The sequence below is a fragment of the Ovis aries genome, chromosome 25 (assembly GCF_016772045.2).
Source record: "Ovis aries strain OAR_USU_Benz2616 breed Rambouillet chromosome 25, ARS-UI_Ramb_v3.0, whole genome shotgun sequence".
Classification (NCBI taxonomy): domain Eukaryota; kingdom Metazoa; phylum Chordata; class Mammalia; order Artiodactyla; family Bovidae; genus Ovis; species Ovis aries.
The window spans coordinates 30263710-30275935 of NC_056078.1; the positions used below are offsets into that span (position 1 = coordinate 30263710).

Genomic DNA, 12226 nt, shown 5'->3' on the forward strand with positions numbered 1-12226 from the left:
ATTTTGTTATTTGTATGTGGCTAAAAGCCACGGATTGGAAATATAAACTTGAAGATCTCATACTTCTCACCACGATGTAGCATCTCTGCCTGCTTTCAGGCAGGGGCGACCTAACCAAATGGAAGTAACTCAAACCTCACTTGACCTCTGAGAGGCCCAGAAGGCAGTCACCCGAGGGCAGAGGACTGTGAGGAAAAGGAGAGGGAGGGTAGAGAGGCTCCGAGAGAGAGTCTGGAAAAGAGGGGTGGGGGAGCCAGGAAGGAAAGAAAGAGGAAAACCGGAGGGAGAAGAAGGGAGAGGGCCAGGGCGAGCGGGGGAGAGGGCAAGGTGACCGCGGGTATCAGTGAGGGGCCAATTGTCAAGGTTCTATCTGCGCGATGATTGATGGGAGCCTGGGTTTTTCTGTCAGCCTGTCACGGCGCAGGAATGTTTAATGTTCTCATTATTGGTTACGCTGTTGTGTATATTTCTCTGTCAGCACCGCGGACCCAGCTGAACTGGCAGAGCACTTCAAAGGCCTGCGGGTCATTCATCATCCCCATGACGCTCCGGCAAATGCTCAGCTTCAGCTCCGCGCCAGGGATTTGTTATGACTTGCGAGCAGGCTGACAGACAGGGCCGCGGCGGCCGTGGGAGGGGACGCAGGAGGGAGGCAGCCGCGCAGCCCTTTTTGTCACTCTGGGTCCGTGGCAGCGCCCAGCGCCGGGCTCCGCGGCTCCCGGGGCGATGGGTGCAGACCCGCACATCTCCCCTCTCCCCACGCGGTCACCGGGAGGGGGCCGAGGAGCACCCCACCGAGGGGCCCCGGCCCCCGCCCCTCGCCTCCCACTCTCCCGTCGAGTCCAGCCGGCGGCGCCCTCTCCCTTCTGTCCACCCTTCTCCTCTCCGCTGGCGGTGGGTCTCCAAAAGTTGTGCTGAAAACCCAGAGGTTGGGGGGAAAAAAAGGGAAACTTGCAACCGTCCGGGGGCCCGGGGAGTGGCGGGTGGGGAGGGGTGAGGGGAGAGCTGAATATCGGAGCTTTGTTTCCTTTCCCAGGCCGTGACATGATTAATCGTTTTCTTCTGATCTAATTTTGGAACATGAAAAACAGCACATTTGTCTTGAAGAAAAATGATGTGCCGAACTGCGCAGATGGAAATTTCGAGCAATGAGAAAGATTAAAGTGAAACCCCACTCCTTAGACCTAATCATGAGTTGTAGATTATTCTGTCGGCCCAGCCAGATGGTAGCTCTGATTCCACAGCCCCTTCTTATATTAATGAATACTAGACTGTTATATTTGACTTAGGTAAGTGAAATGTCTATCAGAGCTAATGGACTGCCAGCCAGCATAACACATGTTGTACCGCTAAGGGTCCTTGCTGCATTTTTCATGTTTTATACTAATGTAGAACATTTTGTTTCCTACTGTTTTTCATCATTGTCACTGTTTGCTAAATATTTTCACATGGAAGTGGGGAGAGGGAGACAAAGTCAGGAGGAAAAAGAACCCCCCTCCAAACTTGTGTCCAAAGCTAATTTCCTCCCGTTGGGCTTGGCTATAACTCTACAAGTAAAACAGTCACCCGGAGCAATGCGTACAGGAACTCAATAGTAACGTGATTAAGTTCCTAGTCAACAAGACTACACTCGACTGTATGTTAACAAACCTAATTATAGCCCCGTGGTGATAAATTGGGCCTGGGCCCTTGCTGCACATCTCTGAGGTCATGTCTCCAAGAGCAGCTTGACCCTCTTGTCCCAGGGGAGGGGACTGTCCCAGAGAGGAGTCCCAGGCTCAGCTTGGGAGAGGAGCTGTTCCCCTCTAACCCCTTGGTCCAGCCCCTGAGGAAGGTGGGCAGACGCCAGGAAGCACTGCAGAGCAGGAGGTCAGGGTCTGAGCATCTGGGCAGTAGGTTTTCATGATGGAGGCTAGGTGGGCGTTGGGAGCTATTAGCCCCATCCCCAACGTGAGCAGTATCAGAATATCTGAGATGAGAGTGTAGTGATCCCAGATCATTGGTTCCATGCAGGCATGGGGACTTGCCCACTCGGCCCAGTAGAGGGTGGCTCAGGCCCTTCTTCTTCCAGACACCTTGCCAGTACACTGGGAAAGCCCTGAAGAGCTCATAGTTCTCTTACTTGTTTGTGAAGGACCTCAGCCTGGGGTAGGGGGTGGTGTTCTGGAGAAAATGCATCCCAGAGATGGACTCGGAAAGGTGTCTTGGTACAGATAAGATAGAGACAGTTGAAGGACATCTTCAAGGGGTGGTGTGTTGAGAAAAAAATGGAAAGAAATACTCAGATGGAGCAGAAACATGAAAATGCCTGGAGAGAGAGAGAAGGAAGAGAAGAATGCAGAGAGGCATAGATGCAAATATGCAAAGAAATGTAGATACCAACTGAGATGGCTCCTGAACTCAGAGGAAATCTTGGTCCAGCCAAAATGAGTTATTTGAAAAGCAAGTCTGACCCCTGCTTAGAATTCTCTCTTGGCTGTGACTCCCACAGGAGTTATTTCAAGTGCCTTGTCTGGGAATAGATGACCCTTTGCCCTCTGCACCTAACTTTCCTCTCTCGCCTCTTCTCTCACCTGTCCTCAACTCTGAGCCCTGAACTTCTGGGTGTGAACCTTCATTTGAGCCTTCTCTAGGTCTGCAAGAATGCCAGACTTTTTCAGAGCAATTTGCTTTTGTCTGGGTTTATCTCTGTCTACCCCACTTCCTTGCATTCTTTCTCTGGCAAACTCCTACTCATCCTTTAAGATCCAGTTCCCATGTGTTCTTGATTTTCCCCAGGAGGTAGAAACTCATTTAGGCTAGCTCTAGTAATGAGATTAGTGTTAGAAGGTGGCAGTGAGGATACAAAAATCTTCTAGGGATCCAAGAACAGCTGTATAGCTGAGCCTCTCAACTTTTCTGATAACTGGGTCATCCATGACCTCTCCCATTTTTTAAACCTTTTTACTGTGGTATAATACATACACAGAAAAGTGCACATATCATTAGAATATAGCTCAATGAATTTTCACAAACTATAACCCACAAAGAGCTCATAAAATAGAACATGCTGTACTCTGGTACCTACCCACTGCCTCCCACTGGTTCCCCTTCTTTGTTTAATTTTTTAAGTGCAATTTCACCCCAACTTTTGTCTGCTGTTTACTATGACATTTTGTGTGTTTTCAGTGGGTTTGGGGGTTTTTTTGAACAGCTTTGTTGAGATAAAATTTATGTACCACAAAATCACCCATTATTAGTGAACAATGTAATGATTTTTAGTAAACTTTAATAATAGGATTGTGCAATTATGATCCCAATCCAGTTTTAGAACATTTCCATCATTCCCTCCCCAATCCATTCTCTTGGGCCATGTCCAGTCAATACTGGGTTCCAGCCCTAGTCCTAGGCAGATTTAGGTCCATGATCCATTCAAAAAAAAATGTGTTACAAGTCTTTTGAGACAAAACTCACATGCCATACATTTCATCCTTTAAAAAGGTAAAATTCAGTGGTTTTTACATATATTAACAAAGTTGTGTAAATATCATCACTGCCTAATATTCCGGAACATTTCATCACCTGGGAAAAAAAAAAAAATACCCATTAGCAGTCACTCCCCAATCCTCCTTCCCCCTTGTCTCTGGAAATTACTAATCTACATTTTGTCTCTCTGGATTTGCCTACTATAGACATTCAATATACATGGAATCATATGATATGAGGCCTTTTGTGTCTGGTTTCTTCCACTCAGGAAAATGTTTTTAAAGATTCATCCATGTTCCAGCATGTATAAAAACTTCTTTTCTTTTTATGACCAAACAGTATTCCACTTACATGGATTTGCACCATTTTGTCTTTTCATTTCTCACTGATGGACATTTGGGTTGTCTCCACTTTTTGGCAGTTATGAATAATGCTGCTATCAACATTTATGTACACATTTTTGCGTGCACATATGTTTTCAGTTTTCTTGGATGTGTATGGTAAGTAGGATCGCTAGGTCATATGCTAACTCTGTGTTTAACTCTTTGACTGTGATTCATTTGAAGTTAATTTTTGTCTATGGTATGAGCTAAGAGTCTAAGTTCATTTGTTTTGCATGTGGATATCCAGTTGTCCCAGCATAACTTAAAAAAATCTTGAACTAGCCCTGAGTTTTATCAAATGCTTTTTCTACATCTACTGAGTGAGGTATTGAAATTTCCAATTATTACTGTTAACTTGTCTGTTTCTCCTTGAAATTATCATATGAGGTTTGTCCTTTATTCTTTTAATATGATATACTGTATTAATCTTTAATATTAAATATTAAACCAACCTTACATTCCCATGATAAATACCACTTAGTAATGGTGTTTAATCCTTTTGATACATTGCTGAATTTGGTTTGCTAGTATTTTGTTAAGGATTCTTTTGTCTCTATTCATGAGGGGTATTAATTTTTTTTTGTGATATGTTTAGCTTTGCTTTCTGGGTAAATCTAGCCTCATAGAATGAACTAGGAAGTAATATTCCCTCCTCCACTGTTTCCTGAATTTGTAAAAGATTGATTTTGTTTCTCCTTTAAATATTTAATATTTGATTACCAATAATTCCATCTGGGAATAGACTTTTCTTCGTGGGAACATTTTTAATTACTCTCAGTTTTATTTTTCATCAAAACTTTATTCAGATTTTCAATTCTTTTTGAGTCTGTTTTGGTAATTTGTGTACTTCTAGAAATGTGTTCATTTTATCTTAATTGTCTAACCTAATGACATAAAAGTTGCTCATGTTTTCTCATAAACCTTCTAATTTTTATAGTATCCATAAGGATATACCTTCTTTTTTCTTGATTTGAGTATTTTCTGTTTTCTCTCTCACTTTTTAGGTAATCTGGCTAGGGGTTTGCCAATTTAGTTTACTTTTTCAAAGAACCAATTTTTGGCTTCATTGATTTTCTCTACTTTTTCTTTCACTGATTTTTTTCTCTAAGGATGTTGTTTAATATACTTTTTTTTTTTTTTGCATTTTTCCCTATTTTGTTCTGTTAGGTTTCTGATTTAGTCTTGTTCTGATCACAGAACATACTTTATATGATTGCAGTCTTTTATAAGGTATAGAGAACTGTTTTGTGGCCTTGCATATGGTTATGCTGAAGAATATTCCATTTGCCCTTGAAAAGAATGTTTATTCTGTAGTCTTTGGGTGGGGGTATTGTATAAAATGTCAATTAGGTCAAGTTGATTGACAGTGTTATTCAATTATTATATATCCTTTTATCTGGTGGTTCTATCAATTATTAAAAGCGAGCTGTTGAAATCTCTGTTATTATTATTGAAATATCTGTTTCTCCTTTCACTTCCATCAGTTTCTGATTTATGTATTTTGGAGCTCTCTTGTTAGGGGCACATACATTTATAATCATTACTTTCTCATATTAACTTATAATAAAATGTTCCCATTTTATCTCTAGTGATAGTTCTTATCTTAAAGTCTATTTTGTCTGATATTAATATAAGTACTCCTGCTCTTTTATGATTATTATTTTCCTGAAATATATTTTCCCATCTTTTAACTTCAACCTATTTATGTCTTTGAATCTGTGGTCTTGTTTACTGCACTTGGTTTGGCCTGGCTTGTTTTTTTAATCCAGTTTGATCATCTCTGCCTTTGAATGGGTTTCCTAATTCATCCCCTTTTAATGTAATAATTGATATGGCTGGATTTATACCTCCCATTTTTCTATTTGTTTCATATCTTTTTTGTTTTACTGTTCCTCCTTTACTGCCCTTGAGTGAGTAAGTGAAAGTCACTCAGTTGTGTCCGACTCTTTGCCACCCCACAGACTGACTATATAGTCCATGAAATTCTCCAGGCCAGAATACTGGAGTGGGTAGCCTTTCCCTTCTCCAGAGGATCTTCCCAACCCAGGGATTGAACCCTGGTCTCCTGCATTGCAGGCAGATTCTTTACCAGTTGAGCTATGAGGGAAGCCCCCTTTACTGCTCTATTTTATGTTAAATAATTATATATTTAGTTAACCAATAAATATTTTAATCTCTATCTTGTTTTCTTACTGTATTCAAGTTATTTTTTCAGTGGTTGCTCTAGAGATTATAGTATTCATTTTAACTTACTTCAGTCTATTTCAGAATATTACTGTCTTAATTCTGGTAAAATATAGAAACTTTTTCTAACACATCTTTCATTCTCCTGTTTGTGCTATGATTGTTATATGTGTTACATCTATGTGTGTTAATAAACTAAACAGTACTGAGTTATTATTTATTGTTACAATCTTGTATTTTGTTAAAGAAATTAAGAAAAAATAGAAAAAATATACACAGAGTTTCTCTTATATATACTCATGCATTTATCATTTTTGGCAGTCTTTGTTTCATTTTGTGGATTTATGTTATCAATTGGGGTCACCTTCTTTTATCCTGCTTAGTATTTCTTGCAGACAGGCATGGTAGCAACAAATATTCTATATGTTTATCTAGAAATGCTTTTATTTTACTTTTATGTTTGAAGGATTATTTTAGCAGGATACAGAATTCTTGATTGAACAGTTTTCTTTTCTTCCAGTATTTTGCATATGTTGATCCACTGCTTTCTAACCTTCATTGTTTGTGATGAGAAATCAGCTGTTAAGTGTATTCTTATTCTTTTGTATGTGATGAGTTGATTTTTGCCTGCTGCTTTCAAGCTTTTCTCTTTGTCTTAGGCTTTTAACAATTTGACTATGTGGATCCAACTTTGAACCTCTTGTATTGATCCTGGTTAGGATTTATTGAGCTTCTTGGATATGCAAATTAATATTTTTAATACATTTAGGAAGGTTTTGTCCATTATATCTTTACTTTTTATACTCCTTTCACTTTCTAAGATAACCTTTACAGACTTGCTGGCACCCTTAATATTGCCTCACATCTCTGCCTGTGTGCACAGCCTTTGTTGACCATTGATATATGGGTATCTTTGGCCCTCTTTGGTCTCTGCTGTACATGCACACAGCCTCTGGTCAACCCAGGATATGTGAGAAGCTTATCAAGTCCCTTATGGCTATCTTAACTCCTGAAACTTCTTGATAAATTCCTGGCTAGCCCACCAGTCATTTGTTTGTCTGCACCAAGCCTAAAACCTCAGGTTAATGGAGATGATGGTCCTCCCTGTTTGCTTGCTGCTGGGATTATCTCATCAACTGACAATGCTACAAATAAAATGTGCCCCCTCTAGCATCAGTAGTGAAGCTACTGGTTGTCAGGTCACTGATAGAACTGAGGGAAGGGGAATGGGGTGTGAACAGCCATAGACTCGTGGTGTTCTTATGCATGGCTTGATAGTTTTAATAAATAATTTTTTCTTAGCTGTGTGCTTTTGGTTGAGTTCCAAAGTGTGAAATATTTTGGTTTGCTTGCTTGTTTGGCTTGGTTTGGTTTTTGTTTCTGCTGATTGACCTCCATTTAAATATTTCTACTTTCTCTGTAACAAAAAAGGGAAATAAATGGTATGCTGATTAGAAAACAGTTCATTACTAATGAGAAATGAAAAGTTATGTGTACACAGAAACCCTTACATAAGTGTTTTATAGCACTTTATGTACAATAGGTAATAAGAGGACACAACTCAGATGTCCTTCAATGGGTAAAGGATTAAATTGTGACATATCAATACCATGGAATACTTCTCAGCAATTAAAAGAAACAAGCTATTGATACAACAACCTGGATGAATCTTCAGAGAATGGAGCTAAGTGAAAAAAAGCCAAGCCCTAAAGGTTCTATACTAAATGATTGCATCTATGTACTACACTTGAAATGAGAAAATTATAGAATGGAGAACAGATTAGAGATTACCGGGGGCTAAGGTGGGGATAGGAGCTTGAAGGAAGTGGGTATGACTGTGAAAGGGTAGCATAGGGATGGAAATGGTTTATATCCTGGCTGTATCTCTGTGAATATCCTGGTTATGGTATCATGGTACAGTTTTGCAAGATGTTACTATTTAGAGAAACTGGGTAAAGGGTATGCAGGATCACTCTGTATTACATAAAAATAAGGAGTTTAAAGAAAAACTGGCCTCTCTTAGTCATCTGTGTATGTGTCAGCTGTGATACTTAGAGTAATTAAAAAATATTCTTCTGTTAAAAAATCTATGTCTTCTGTGATATATTCTGTGAATTATTAAGGGAGGTATGTTAAAATAATCCATTATGATTGAGAAATGTCTGTTTCTTCTTTTAGGTCTGTCAGTTTCAGTTTTACGTAGTTTGAGGCTTTGTTATTGCATGCATATACATTTAGAATTACTCAGTCCTCTTGGTTGATTGTGCTTTTAATCACTGTGACTATCACTCTTAATATCTTGCGATGCTTTTTGCCTTAAAGTCTATTTTGTCTGATTTTAGTGTAGTGACACCATCTCTCTTTTTGTTAGTATTTGCAGAGGACTCCCTCCCATTCTTTTACTTAAAATTTTTTCTAAATCTTTACTTATTTATGAACTCAGCTTAAAGTTTTCTTTATTAATATGACATTAAATTTTTTGAAAATTTATACATGCTTGTTATAAAAATATTATAACATACTAATAGAATGAAGTTCAACAACTCAGAAATAACCATGAATAATATCTGGATGAATTTCCTTCCAAAATTTTTTACACGCATAATTTTACATGATTTATACTCATCAGTATTTTTAAAATTCATGTCGTAATAGTTATGAAAATATTTTCACTTTGGCAAGTATTCATCTATAACATTTTAAGTTGCTGGAGAGTATTTTATAATATGGATATACTATAGCTTATGAGAAATATGTTATTAATAAAATACATCTTTATTTTTAAAGGATCTCTCTTATAAACAGAGGCTTCCCTGGTGGCTCCATGGTAAAGAATCTGCAATTCAGGAGACATGAGTTTGATCCCTGGGTCAAGAAGCTGCCCTGGAGAAGGAAACAGCAACCCACTCCAGTTTTCTTGCCTGGGAAATTCCCTGCAGAGGAGCGTCATGAGCTATATAGTTCATGAGGTCACAAAAAAGTAGGACACAACTTAGCAACTAAACAACAACTCTGATGAACAACATCTGCAATTATTTTATTTAATATAATATGAAAATTTTGCTTTCTAATTGGGCTATCTTGCTTAGTTATATTTAATATAACTGCAAATGTATTGGGTTTACATCTATCATTTTATTTATTCAGTATTTATTGCACATATTCTGTATTTCTTTTTTCTCTCATTTCTTGCCTTCCTTTAGATTAAACAAATATTTTTATTATTCCATTTCTTCCCTCTATTGTCTTGCTATTTATGAATTATTTTATTCTTATTTTTAATAGTTTCCTTAGAGCACTGTACATACATCTTTGATTTGTTAAAGTTGAATATAAAATAGTACTTTTAGCACTTTCCATATCATGCAAAGGCTTTAGAATGCTTTAATTCTATCTTCCACCTCCAACTTTTATGCTTTTATTTTCATATGTTTCAACTGTACATATATTTTATATCTTACATGATATTATCATTTTTCTGTAGAAACAATATTCATTTTTTCATTTGTTACAGTTTTCCTTTCACTTAGGGTTCTCTCCATATCTTGATTTTTTAAAAATGATTACATATAGTAAACTTTATTTTTGGTTATGTACTGTTTTATGGATTTTGTCAAATGCACAGTCATTTGATGACTCTCAGAATGGCACAGAGCCACCACCAAAAACTCTTGGTATAGAGCAGTTGCTGCTGCTGCTAAGTCACTTCAGTCGTGTCCAACTCTGTGTGACCCCATAGACGGCAGCCCACCAGGCTCCCTCGACCCTGGGATTCTCCAGGCAAGAACACTGGAGTGGGTTGCCATTTCCTTCTCCAAAGCATGAAAGTGAAACGTGAAAGTGAAGTCGCTCAGTCGTGTCTGACCCTCAGCGACCCCATGGACTGCAGCCTACCGGGCTCCTCCATCCATGGGATTTTCCAGGCAAGAGTACTGGAGTGGGGTGCCACTGCCTTCTCCAATAGAGCAGTTTATCACCCTTAAATTCCCTTATGGTCACCTCTGTTCCCAACTCCACCCCCTGAAGATATATGTAGCCTTCCAGGTCTGACTTCTTTCACGTAGGACTATACATTTAAGATTCATACATGTTATTATGTGAATCAATAAATTGTTTCTTTTTATTGCTGAGTAGTATTGTATTGTATAGTTGTCCTGTACTTTGTTTATCCATTTGCTAGCTAAAAGATATCTGAGTTGTGTCCAGTTTGGAATAATTATGAATAAAACTTGTATAAACATTCATTTATCATAAGCATACATTTTTATTTCTCTTGGATAAATACCTAGGAGTAGGCTTGCTGGGTCATATGGTATGTGTATGTTTAATTTTTTAAGAAACTGCCAAATTATTCAAACAAGTCGGTCAGTCTTTTTAGTTTTAGCCTTTCTAATAGGTGTGTAGTAGTACCTCATGGTAGTTTTAATTTGGTTATCCCTAGTGACCAGTTATGCTGAACATCTCTTAATGTGCTTGTTAGCCACCCATATATCTTCTTTGGTGAAATGTGTGTTTGGGACTTCTGGCAAGTTAGCTATTAGGTTGCTTGTTTTTTCTTTTTATTGTTGGGTTTTTAGAGTTATTTATATATTCTGTATACAACTCTTTGTCAGAAATATAATTTGCAAATATTTTCTTTGAGCCTATGGCTCGCTTTTGAATTCTTTTAGTAGTGTCTTGAGTTTTCTGTGTTTTTTTTTAATTGGAGGATAATTGCTTTACAATATTGTGTTGGCTTCTGCCATACAACAGTGTGAATCAGCCATAAGCACACACAAGTCCCTTCCCGCCTGAACCTCCCCCTCACTCCCCACCCCATCTCACCCCTCTGGGTTGTCACAAAGCACCAGGTTGAGCTCCCAGTGCCCATACAACAGCTTCCAGTGGCTATCTATTTTACATACGGTAGTGTAAATATTTCAATGCTAGTCTCTTAATTCACCCCACCCTCTCCTTCCCCTACTGTGTCCAAAGTCTGTTCTTTATGTTTCTGCCTCTGTTGCTGCCCTGCAAATAGGTTTATCAGTACCATTTTTTCTAGATTCCATATATATGTTAATATACAAAATTTGTTTTTCTCTTTCTGACTTATTTCACTCTGTATAACAGGCTCTAGGTTCACCTAATTGTGTCCAACTGTTTGTGACCCCATGGACTATAGCCCATCAGGCTCCTCTGTCCGTGGGGATTCTCTAGGCAAGAGTACTGGAGTGGGTTGCCATGCCCTCCTCCAGGGGATCTTCCCACCCAGGGATTGCACCCAGGTCTCCCGCATTGCAGGTGGATTCTTAATCATCTGAGCCACCAGGGAAACCCCGTGCACACACAGAGTTTCTTCTACCTCACTAGAATTGACTCACATATGTTCCTTTTCATGGCTGAATCATATACCATTGTGTATATGTACCACAGCTTCTTTATCCATTTTTCTACCGATGGACATCTGGGTTGCTTCCATGTCCTAGCTTTGTAAATAGTGCTGCTATGAACACTACTGGGGCTTCCCTGGTGGCTGAGACGGTAAAGAATCTGCCTTCAATGCAGGAGACCCAGGTTTGATCCCTTGGTTGGGAAGATTGCCTGGAGAAGGAAATGGCAATCCACTCCAGTATTGTTGCATGGAGAATTCCATGGACAGAGGAGCCTTGTGGGTTATAGTCCATGGCGTCACAGAGAGTCGGACACAACTGACTGCTAACACATTCATGATCACTGGGGTACATTTGTAGTTTTCAGTAATCATTTTCTCACGGTATATGCCCAGTAGCAGGATTGCTGGGTCATATGGTAGTTTTAGTCCTAGTTTAAAATTTTTTAAAATTTATTTTTAATTGAAGGATAATTGGTTTACAGTATTGTGTTGGTTTCTGCCAAATATCAACATGAATCAGCCACAGGTATAAATATGTCCCTTCCCTCTTGAACCTCCCTTCCTATCCCATCCCTCTGGGTTGTTCCAGAGCCCCAGCTTGAGTACCCTGAATCATACAGCAAATTCTCTATTTTACATATGATTATTGTATGTTTCCATGTTACTGTCTCCATACATCCCACCCTCTCGTTCCTCCCCACCGCCGCCATGTCCGTAAGTCTGTTCTCTGTGTCTGTGTCTCCATTACTGTCCTGCAGAGAATTTCATCAGTACTATCTTTCTAGATTCCATATATATGTGTTAGTATACAATATTTGTTTTT

At 39.0% G+C, this 12226-nt stretch overlaps 2 long non-coding RNA genes across 2 annotated transcripts in view; both read left to right on the forward strand.

Annotated features, from left to right (window-relative positions):
- LOC106991580 (uncharacterized) overlaps positions 1–12226 on the forward strand; it is a 117595-nt gene that overhangs the window by 57561 nt on the left and 47808 nt on the right. The gene's annotated exons all lie outside the window — the stretch shown is intronic.
- LOC121817942 (uncharacterized) lies at positions 676–10162 on the forward strand. The gene is made up of 2 exons (XR_006058020.2): positions 676–894; positions 1037–10162. It is a non-coding gene; the product is annotated as an uncharacterized LOC121817942 (long non-coding RNA).